Raw genomic sequence first — 9,692 nt, 5'->3', positions numbered from 1 at the left:
GCTCGGATTGATGCTGGTTTACTTTGTTCAAAGTTGCTTACTCTCTATTTTTAAGTAATTGCTTAAATACAAGAATTAGAAGTTAATGATCAATTTCTGCTTCATCTTCATTTGCTTCTGTATTAAAAACCAAGTCTCTTCTCCCTTGGAAGTAAAACGATTATAATATATATGCATATATTAATAACACCAAGTGCAAGTTATGCAGGTAGCAGCTTTCGCCGTTGCGCATGCTCTGTGTTCTTCTCTAAATATAGTTATGAACATTTTTAATTCAATATAAGAACTACCTAAAGTCGTAATTTTCACTCTTGTTCCGCAATAAAATGATACTACTTCCACACACCTACATTCAGATACTAAGTCTCGAAATACTAAAGCAACTAAAAATTGAAATAAACTAAATGGTGTCGAAAAATCCTATATTCTAATCCAGCTGGATAAAAATAAAACTACTTTTTCTCACTGAAAACCAGCAAACGTGTCAGCATCGTTGTAATACAAGGAATCTGCTTCTGTTGATGCATCATCTGGCAATCGGGCGTATTCGATTCAAAATCTAATGCAACGCTTTGACAGACAAACGTTAGTAGTTTAAGGATATCATACTTTGTTCCATTACGATCAAGTTCATGACAAAAAGACTGAATAAACCATGAGCCCTTTGTTGTAATTCGCCACGAATAAAAGCCGGGTATTGTTGAATATGCAATTAAAAAGTCGGCATGAATTGGAATTTTGTAGCTCATAGACGATTCACCATCAGTTTCAGTTGTATGTTTCGACAATAGAACACCACCCTCTAGCTGATCATCCTTGGTTTACCAGCTAATGTTGGGCAGTGATTTGCTGTGAAATGTTGCCATGAGGAATCCAGTTTATATTGTACATCTTTTGCGTAGATATAACCCAATTCACCGTGTGAGAGAATTGTTATAAATAAACAATCATTTTCGCTGTGGTCCATACGTGCCACGCAATCCTTTTGAAGATGGCGTGCAAAGTTTACTATTAGATAGATCCATAATTATCCAGGGAAGCAATCAATAGATATCCGTTGCGTTCGCTTTTTCAAGTTTAAATCCCAGATTGAATATCTTTGAAACTGCAGTCTCCGTTACTTCTGATGATTGCCACACATCCACACTTCCACACTTTTCACTTTTAGTTTTTTTTATTAAGATTATTAGTTTACACACAAACCCTACTGAGGTAGGCTTACCACTTGCACAAAAAAGAATTTCCCGTCTATGAAAATTTCAAGCACTGAATTTTGAACAATTTTTGATGTCCATATCGCCGTTAACATTCGAAATTTGTAGAAAAGGAATCACGTTCCTGATAACGTCGACGATGTCAAAATTTTTCTAGTGTTCACTTTCCAATGATGTGGAATAATACGTGGTATTAATGTAATAGTTGAGTTCCCGTTTAAATTTAAATTTTATAAAAAATGTTCATCATTATTACCGTCATTATATTGTTTATATTCTTGTATTCAGAATCGGCTGGTTCGTTCTCCTTTGAATCATTTTACAGAAGTTTCTTCTCCGTACATATAGTTCCTCTGAGAATTGCGGAAGCAAGCATCGGACCGAAGAGGTAAATGAATGCATCCAATCCCTCGAAGAATACGTCCAGAGGTTTCTTAAAATTCCAGGGCGATCCTGTCCAAGGCAATCTTGCATCTCTTGTCCGATTATGCGTTTGAGCCACTATATTTGTACTTCAGGGAAACCAGTAAAGATCAGTTCTTATTTGACCATGGATCCTTATTTCTTCATTTCTCCATTTATTTAAACAGCTTACTCCCGGGATAAGCACGAGCAACTTTTCCGCACCGACTCCGACGATGCCGGCGTGCCTCTTGCAGCCAACAACTCCTCCTGCGCACTCCTTCAACGCTCCTTCGACTTCTTCTTTTCCGTGCACCGCTTCAACCTCTTCCAGCCAACAACTCCCCGTTCTTTTTTTCCTCGCGCACCGCTTCAGTTCCCGCTACATAGCCTTTTCACTCGCTAGGCAATGTTTCGGCAACATGCGCATGCGCCTGCGGATGCGGCAAATTATTCGCCTCTTGTCAAGATCAATTCGCCCGAATGCATTCAATAATGTGCAATCTGCGGCGAACATTAAGGCAATTGCACACTATTAAATGCATTGTTTAAGCAAATTAATTAAGAAAGAGCCGAATGAGATTCCGCTCCCGTCGCGCAGCCGCGGTCACTACAGTTGTCCACCACCGAGGCACTACATATATTTACACATCAATAGGTATGCCCCAATCCGCCAGCTGGGGTCGCGCCTGATGGGAGATCTGGCCACTCCTCACCGTTTTCGTCTGTCTGTCTGTCTGTTTGTCACACTCATTTTTTCTCGGAGACGGTTATAGCAATTATCAGAAAATTTGGTGGAAAGTGGGGTACTGTGAACGCACACGCATACAGTTACATCTTTCTACGTCGAATTTACGGAGGGGGGGGGGGGGGGGTTCTCCAAGCATGCAAAAGGGAGGTGTAAATTTTTTCTTCACCAAATATACTCACGTGCAGTATTAGAGTTCTCGGTTAGTACTTTCCGATGCCGGTCTTACTTTTGGCATTTGTTGGAAAGGACACGGACACATTCTCAGAAACTAGTCGACTCCTAGGCTCCCAAATACCCTTCATACCGATAACTGCTCAAATAAAGTTAATAATAGTATATTACTACAATTTTTATTAACTGGCTGCGAAACCCTCCTTAAGCTCATTTTAGAATCACTAAACTTTGCAATAATATAGCCTATAATATAGAGCATGATTCTATCAAGTTTTATGGAAATCGCATTATTATTAACAAAGTGATTTTATAAAAGAAATACACAATGGTGGTCAAAGACTAGTATAAGTCCCAGGGCGAAACGTGGATTGGTACCCACGATGGAGCATATAAATTGGGAAACGACGGCTGAATCAACACCAGCAACTCTACTAACAAACCTTATCTCTCCACGTGGTGACCGTTGGCAGCTCTTACTTAACGAAAAGCGAAAGGTTATGTACTCTTCGCTTGCGGGAAAGATTTAAGCCTCCTTAACATTCATGCCCCTACAGAAGAGACTACAGAGCCAGGCAAGGATGCCTTCTACGAACCAGTAGAACAGACCCTCGAAACTTCTCCCCAAGTATGATATTAAAAACATTGAGGACGGAGCCCGCATTCAGGCGATACGTTCGCTCTCATGGCCTACATAAAGATATCAATGATAACGGACTGCGTGCTATTCAAATACCAGTGTCTCATGAAATGGTTGTTGGAAGTACCTGGTTTGCACGGAAAGCGGTTCACAAGCAAACGTGGGCGTCTCCAGCTGGGAACACTTTCAACCAAGTCGACCAGGTGATGATTGAGCGCCGCCATCTTTCAGCTTTGATGAATATCAGAACATATAAGGGGCCAATCTAGACTCGGATCACTATCTCGTTGCCATGTTGCTCTGGGTTCGAATAAAAACACTACTTACAACCACCTCTGACAATCAGGTGAGAGTTAACACTGAAGTCATCCACATACTCCGTAACACATATAAGAGGAAAATGGATGTCGCAATAACCGCAATCAATAAAGCTCCTGGAGATGAAGCATCGAAAAATATTCTTTTTTTTCAACTTTTATCCCGCTCACAAGCGGGGTCGTCTCGTCGTGATCGGTTGTGGTTCTAAAGTATAATTACATCACAATAAAGCGTGAAAATGTTGTTCATTGTAAGTTTCAAGAGCTGAAGTCTTTAAATAAAAGACTCTAAACCGTGTTGTATGCATTTTTGTAGAAGTTCCTCGAGGTCATTTTTGTTATTAGACGCTGGGAAAACATCACTTGCATAAAACAGTGTATAGGGCGCTGGGCGTTGGATGTCTCGCGAGAAGGTGTCTGTAACAAGAACAAAGGGGAGTGGTGAGAGGGCGCTTCCTATATAAACACCAACAGAGACGCGAAGCAGTTTTGATACGCCCGCCACACTTCGAATTTTACTTTTCGGATCGTGGTAGAGCAATTGAATCCAGCGCACGAGTTCTTCTAACACTAAATGTTGTTGCAGACCATACCAGATGAGTTCGTGTGGCACACGGTCAAACGCTTTCTCTAGATCCAGAAATGCAATGTAAAGGGGGCAATGATTCTCATGGTGTTTCTCCATGGGCAACCGCGAAGCGCATGTTGCGTCATTAGTTCTGTAGTTCTTGATAAATCCTCCTTGATTCCTGATTATTTCAACGATTTCGCGAATAGGGTTATTAAGAAAACGTTCAAAAATCGGATAGGTAATTTGAACACGACTTCACTGACGGAAAGTTCATGGAGCAATCGCACCAGGCCCGCAACTTTAACCAATAAGTCAGCTGAAAGCCTTATACACCTCAATGCTCATCCCGCTGAGACAAAGAGGAGGAGGAGACGGAATGGGCATATTGGAGCAATGAGTTGAGTATTTTGATGAACTGCTCAACAACCAGTTGGTGGTTCCGCCAACTGAAGACGTCGGACAAATGCTACCACCACCGAGCATGGAAGAAACAGTCCGTGCAATCCATCGACTCAAAAATCATTAGTCGCCAGCAGCCTATGGAATTACAGCCGAACTGGCGAAATATAGAGGCGATCAATTACACAAAGTGGCTCATCAACTGACGCTCAAAGTGTAGGACTGCGAATTAATGTCTGAAAACTGGCAACGGCGCATTATCTGTCTCTTACATAGAAAGGGGGATATCACGAAGTGCAGCAATTATAGAGGTATCATGTGGCTGAGTACCACCTATAAGATATCCTCAAGTAGCTAGCTAGGTCAGATAGCCCCATTCGCCCAGAACATTATTGGCCCATACCAAAAAGCCTTGGCTCCAGGCAAATCAGCAGCAGATCAGATTTCCTCTTTGCGGGAAGCGGTGGAAAAACTGTTGGAATATGGACAACAGTTGCACCATCTTTTCATCGGCTTTGTGGCCGCCAATGATAGCGCACCCAAAGTAAAATTGTACTCGGCCATGAGAGAATTCAGTATCCTGACCCTGGCCAATGTGCGAGGCCAGATAAAAGCAGCACTTCACTCTTGAGGCCATTCAATACTAACAACGGTCTAAGATAAGGGGTGCCCTATCATACGTCCTCTTTAACCTGGCCCTGGATAAGTTGATCCACGATCCTGAGGTAAATGACCTATGCTGACGATCATGGGAAGAACGACCCGAGATGTACAAACTGCCTTCATCCAGATGGAGCAAGCTCCGCGAGATATTGGGCTCCACATCAATGAAGACAAGACGAAGTACATGGTGGCAACGTCAGCACTAAAAACTAACCAATTGACAACATCATCGCACTGAACAATCGAGATGATAACTCTCCTATCTAGGGCCGAAATTACAACCGATAATAGCTGCAACGATGAAATGTGCGCACGGTTATTGGTTGGCCTATTTCAGCTTACAAAAACTGTTCCGCTCGAAATGTCTCACCATAGGGTCAAAGCTCTTACTCTAGAAGACGATGATCTTGCCAGTCCTTATGTACTCGTAGGATTCTTCGGAAGCTTGGATTCTTAGCAAGAAAAATTGCGAACTCTTGGCCGTGGTGGAGAAAAGAATCATCGGAAGAATTTTTAGTTCCCTATATGAAGATGAACGATTCCGCAGCCTACATAACGACGAAATCATATCATAACTGTCTGGGTTTGGATAAAATCCCGCTCAATAGGGTGCGGTGGGCGGGGTCAGTTAATCTGTATGGATGAGGGTGAACTTGGACGAATTGATGGACCTCGCCGCAAAACTGAGATGTCTGGAGTTCCTTTTTAAGGCAGGCCCAGGCCGGATATCGGTTGTTGGGCGGTTGATTGTGATGACGGGGAGTATGACGTCGTCATCAAATAAAGTAAGCTTATATGGACCAACATGGGGCCATTTCAGTTTCAATTTTTCACATGTGTTTAGTTATTTGTATATCAGTATGAATTACTCGAGGCGAGGTATGTACGTAGTGTACGTGCTAATTAAGTTTGCAGGTAGTGTCCAAGAGAATGGGCATGCTTGTCCGTTTGCATCAGTGATGTTTACTTTAGGTACAAGGTGCGTAGGGTTTTTGAGGATAATTTGAGAGTAAAACTAATTAGCTTTTACTTTGAACAAAATTTAGTGAAACTTCACGAATTTTTTACACAACATTAACTTATTATATATATGGTGGTATTAATTGTAGCCTCCAAAGAAGCAATGGTGTAATGAGGATGCTTATTGGGTTCACCCTCAACTACGCTCCATACGTAGTAATCTAGATTATCAAGGTCAGGGGACCATAAGTTCGGTGTTATGTGGTCATGGAAATTATCGGCCATCCAATTTTGTGTCGCCATCGCTTTGTGTGAAAGGGTAGAGCCTTATTGAAAGATGTATGGGCTGTCACCGCGTACACTATCAATTTAGGGTCTCTAGAACCTCGATATATGCAGCAAAATTCATTCGAAGTCCTTGAGGAAGGAAGTGTGGTGGCATGACATATCCTTTGTTGCTCATAAGACCTGAAACCATAACAGTGACTGAAAACTTCGGGAGCATGATAACAAGAACTTCTGTAGGATTATAAGGTAGCGATCTGTCATTTCTGCCGTTGGTCTTTTGGTCTTGGTTAAAATCTTGTTCGCCAGAAAAAAAACCATAACATCTCAGGCGATTTGCTATATTTAATTTTATTTAGAAGGCGTTTTGATCGGATAATTCGCTGTTTTCGTCCTTACTCCAACATAAACTGTCTTCTACGTATAACGTAGGATTGATACCAGAGGAGATCTTCATGGACAACTCGACGGATAAGATCGTCAGAAACATTAAGGGCCTCATTGATTTTGAAGGGTCATCGTCAATGATCGCTTACACTTGTTGACTAAATTCTGCAGATCGGACAGTGTCAGAACGTTTCCTCGTGTTTTTTTGCATTTCCCAACAGATTCTGCATCGCTACCTGGCTCTTGCAAGTCACAGCGAACCTTATGAACGAACGAACGGGCGCACTTAAGGAAATTAGAGATTTATAGATCGGTGTCTTTTGCGCGTATAGCGGCAATAACTGAATGACTCTTTATTTCTTAAGTTCCCATAAGTTGTAATCCTCCATGTTATTTCTGAAAAAGAGCAAAAAGAAAAATTATAAATCTATATATGTTATGTCCTCAAATACCGTACGCACGCTGTATATTTATGTCTTTTTCTGTACGGAGTAAAATGGGAATCGTGAAGATGCGTTGGGTCAGTTTGAATGCACACTTTTATGTTATTTAGAATTAACACACTACAGTTTCTGCGCATGGGTTGCCAGCGTGTTCATAACTGTCAAGCTAGAAGACCAGCTCGTTATCATTATCCTCCCCCTTCTTCATTTGCTATTATCTAGAGTTAGCAAGGCGGGGATGGCAGTACAGTTCGGTAGAAGCGCTATCTATGTTAAGTCAAACTGTGTTAATCAGGATTTTTTTATTATGGGTTACTGTGCGAGGTTTGGCAAACCATCTTGAAACAATTGCCAGGCTTCAACCAACATTTTCATTATTATCGTGAACTATTTCGAAAACAAAGTTATATCGAATTATAGGTAGGCACTGGTCTTGAAATAAGTGTGTTTATTAGTCCGGAAAGAAACTACAGATAAATTTGAAAACTTCTAAATGTTTATAAGTGCTCACATCTATATACATAGATTATATATTTATGTTATTTTTCACGAAAGAATGGTGCTAGTAAAAATATGGTTTAACGAGCGCTTTAATGGCTTGTCACTTTTGAAATTCACATGAAAGGTAACTAGTATAGAAATTTTTATCAGTTGGTAGCGTCAACAGCGTCGATTTTATTGTCAAAAATATTAAGGGAATGCTTGATTCGTGCAGAAATGAAGTTAGATGCCTCCTGCTATTTTACTTTTTGGCAACTGGAAGGGACGTTTTATCAAGGCGAAAGTGATATTCGCATACATTTATGGAGATTATTTTTGATCACATCTTGGGTAGGGAACAGCCTTACTATTTTGTCTCCCTATTGAGATTTTTCTTCGTTGTGCAATGCCAATTGCAATCGCGCTGAAATATCCCGGATCCCCCTCTGTTAAATTCCGCATATTCTATCTTCATTTAGCACAGTGGGCCGGCGGGTGATTTCGCACTAATAAAGTAAATTAAATCAGTTGCTAATTGAATTGGGAACTGTTGGAATATTGACGTAAAAAGTGGAAATTCTAACTTGTTGATTACTATTAATTCGTTTGAAATATTGTTTTCAAAACATACTGAAAATTCAGGTAGGAGAAAGCTTATAGCAGTCAAGAGAAATGCGAACAGTTCAGAAAATATAAATGGAAAATTGCCTTTACGAGACATGAAAAATTTTGTAAAAGACGACCGATCAAGGAGTACGGGAATCGCGTAAAATTGAGGAAATACGAAACATTTCTAAAACATGACTAACGTGATTTACGGTTCCCAGAAGGGAGAGCTACCTCTAAAATTTGGCGAGATGAAATGGATCGTGAAAGTGCGCCCACAAACACTGAAGCTCCAGCGAGGTGTCCCGTCGACATGCACTTGCTGGTCTCTTTGTTAGCAAGACCGCGGAATGTGAGGGGGTTCTTGGGACACTTCAATCCCATGGGATTTTATGAAGTTACACGTATTATTAAGCCAATGCTTGGCCCCATACGGGAACTTACCGTTAGTAAAAACGCGAGCTAAAGATGGAAATAAAACAAAAAAATAAAAACCTGTCGCATGGAGTTGTAAGGAATGATCCACGACGGATCATATCCTTAATCGATGCTTCTCCTATTTCAGATGTTCTAGAGGTGTAGCTTGTGGGGTTCCTACTTCGCTTTAATATCCTTAGGTAATAAAATTGGAGGATATCTCTTTGTGTGAGTTTTGCGACTTAGAGGAGAGGAGAGAAAGAATACGCATGATGGTATAATTAAAAGAAAATCCAATAAGAAATGGCAAGTACGGAAACAAAACCACGAATAATCATAAAACCAAAGAAAAATCGATGTGGGACTTAAAATAAGAGAAGGAAAAAATATAAATTTCGGGCAAGAATCACTACTCATCGCCCCAATCTACACTTTCTAAACTAACACACAAGAGGAGGAACCTCCCGAACGTGAACCCGTTAAAAGCATGGTGAAGTGTTCTTTCCATCTCTTCAGTCGTTCATCATCGTGGATTAGAAGTCGACACTTCACTTTTTTCACAGGAGCATCGAAAGATTTGCGACAACACACAAACTCTTTCATGATGTGGTATACATTTCTGAAATCATTGCGATATACGGCACTTTCTGGTTCAGTTGAAATAGATAGGCTCTGTGCTCGAACAATGTGCCATCACTGACGGGCGGTGCAAATAACATAAATCTACGAACCTGCCACCACTACCATTGTGGTCGCCAATACCGTGATTCCCCATCAAATCTCCGGGTAGGATGTTGTCAGATCCCACCTTAGAATTCAGATTACTCATCACGATCGGAATGTCACCGTTAGGAAACCTGCCTCCCCTGGACTGCATTTAATTATTTGTAGAAAGCAGCCTTCTCCACTATATAGGAAGTCTCCGTTGGTGCTTAGTATTATGGTGCTCCTTAACCTGGACCGAAATCTTGCAGTTAGAAGTCTGT

General features: G+C 41.0%; 1 pseudogene; it reads right to left on the bottom strand.

The window, feature by feature from the left end:
* Window positions 1–257: 257 nt before the first annotated feature.
* LOC119656893 lies at window positions 258–9,453 on the bottom strand (annotated as a pseudogene).
* Between the last annotated feature and the right edge of the window lie 239 nt (window positions 9,454–9,692).

Source organism: Hermetia illucens, chromosome 5, assembly GCF_905115235.1.
Source record: "Hermetia illucens chromosome 5, iHerIll2.2.curated.20191125, whole genome shotgun sequence".
NCBI classification, from domain to species: Eukaryota; Metazoa; Arthropoda; class Insecta; order Diptera; family Stratiomyidae; genus Hermetia; species Hermetia illucens.
This window is presented reverse-complemented; position numbering and strand designations above follow the sequence as displayed.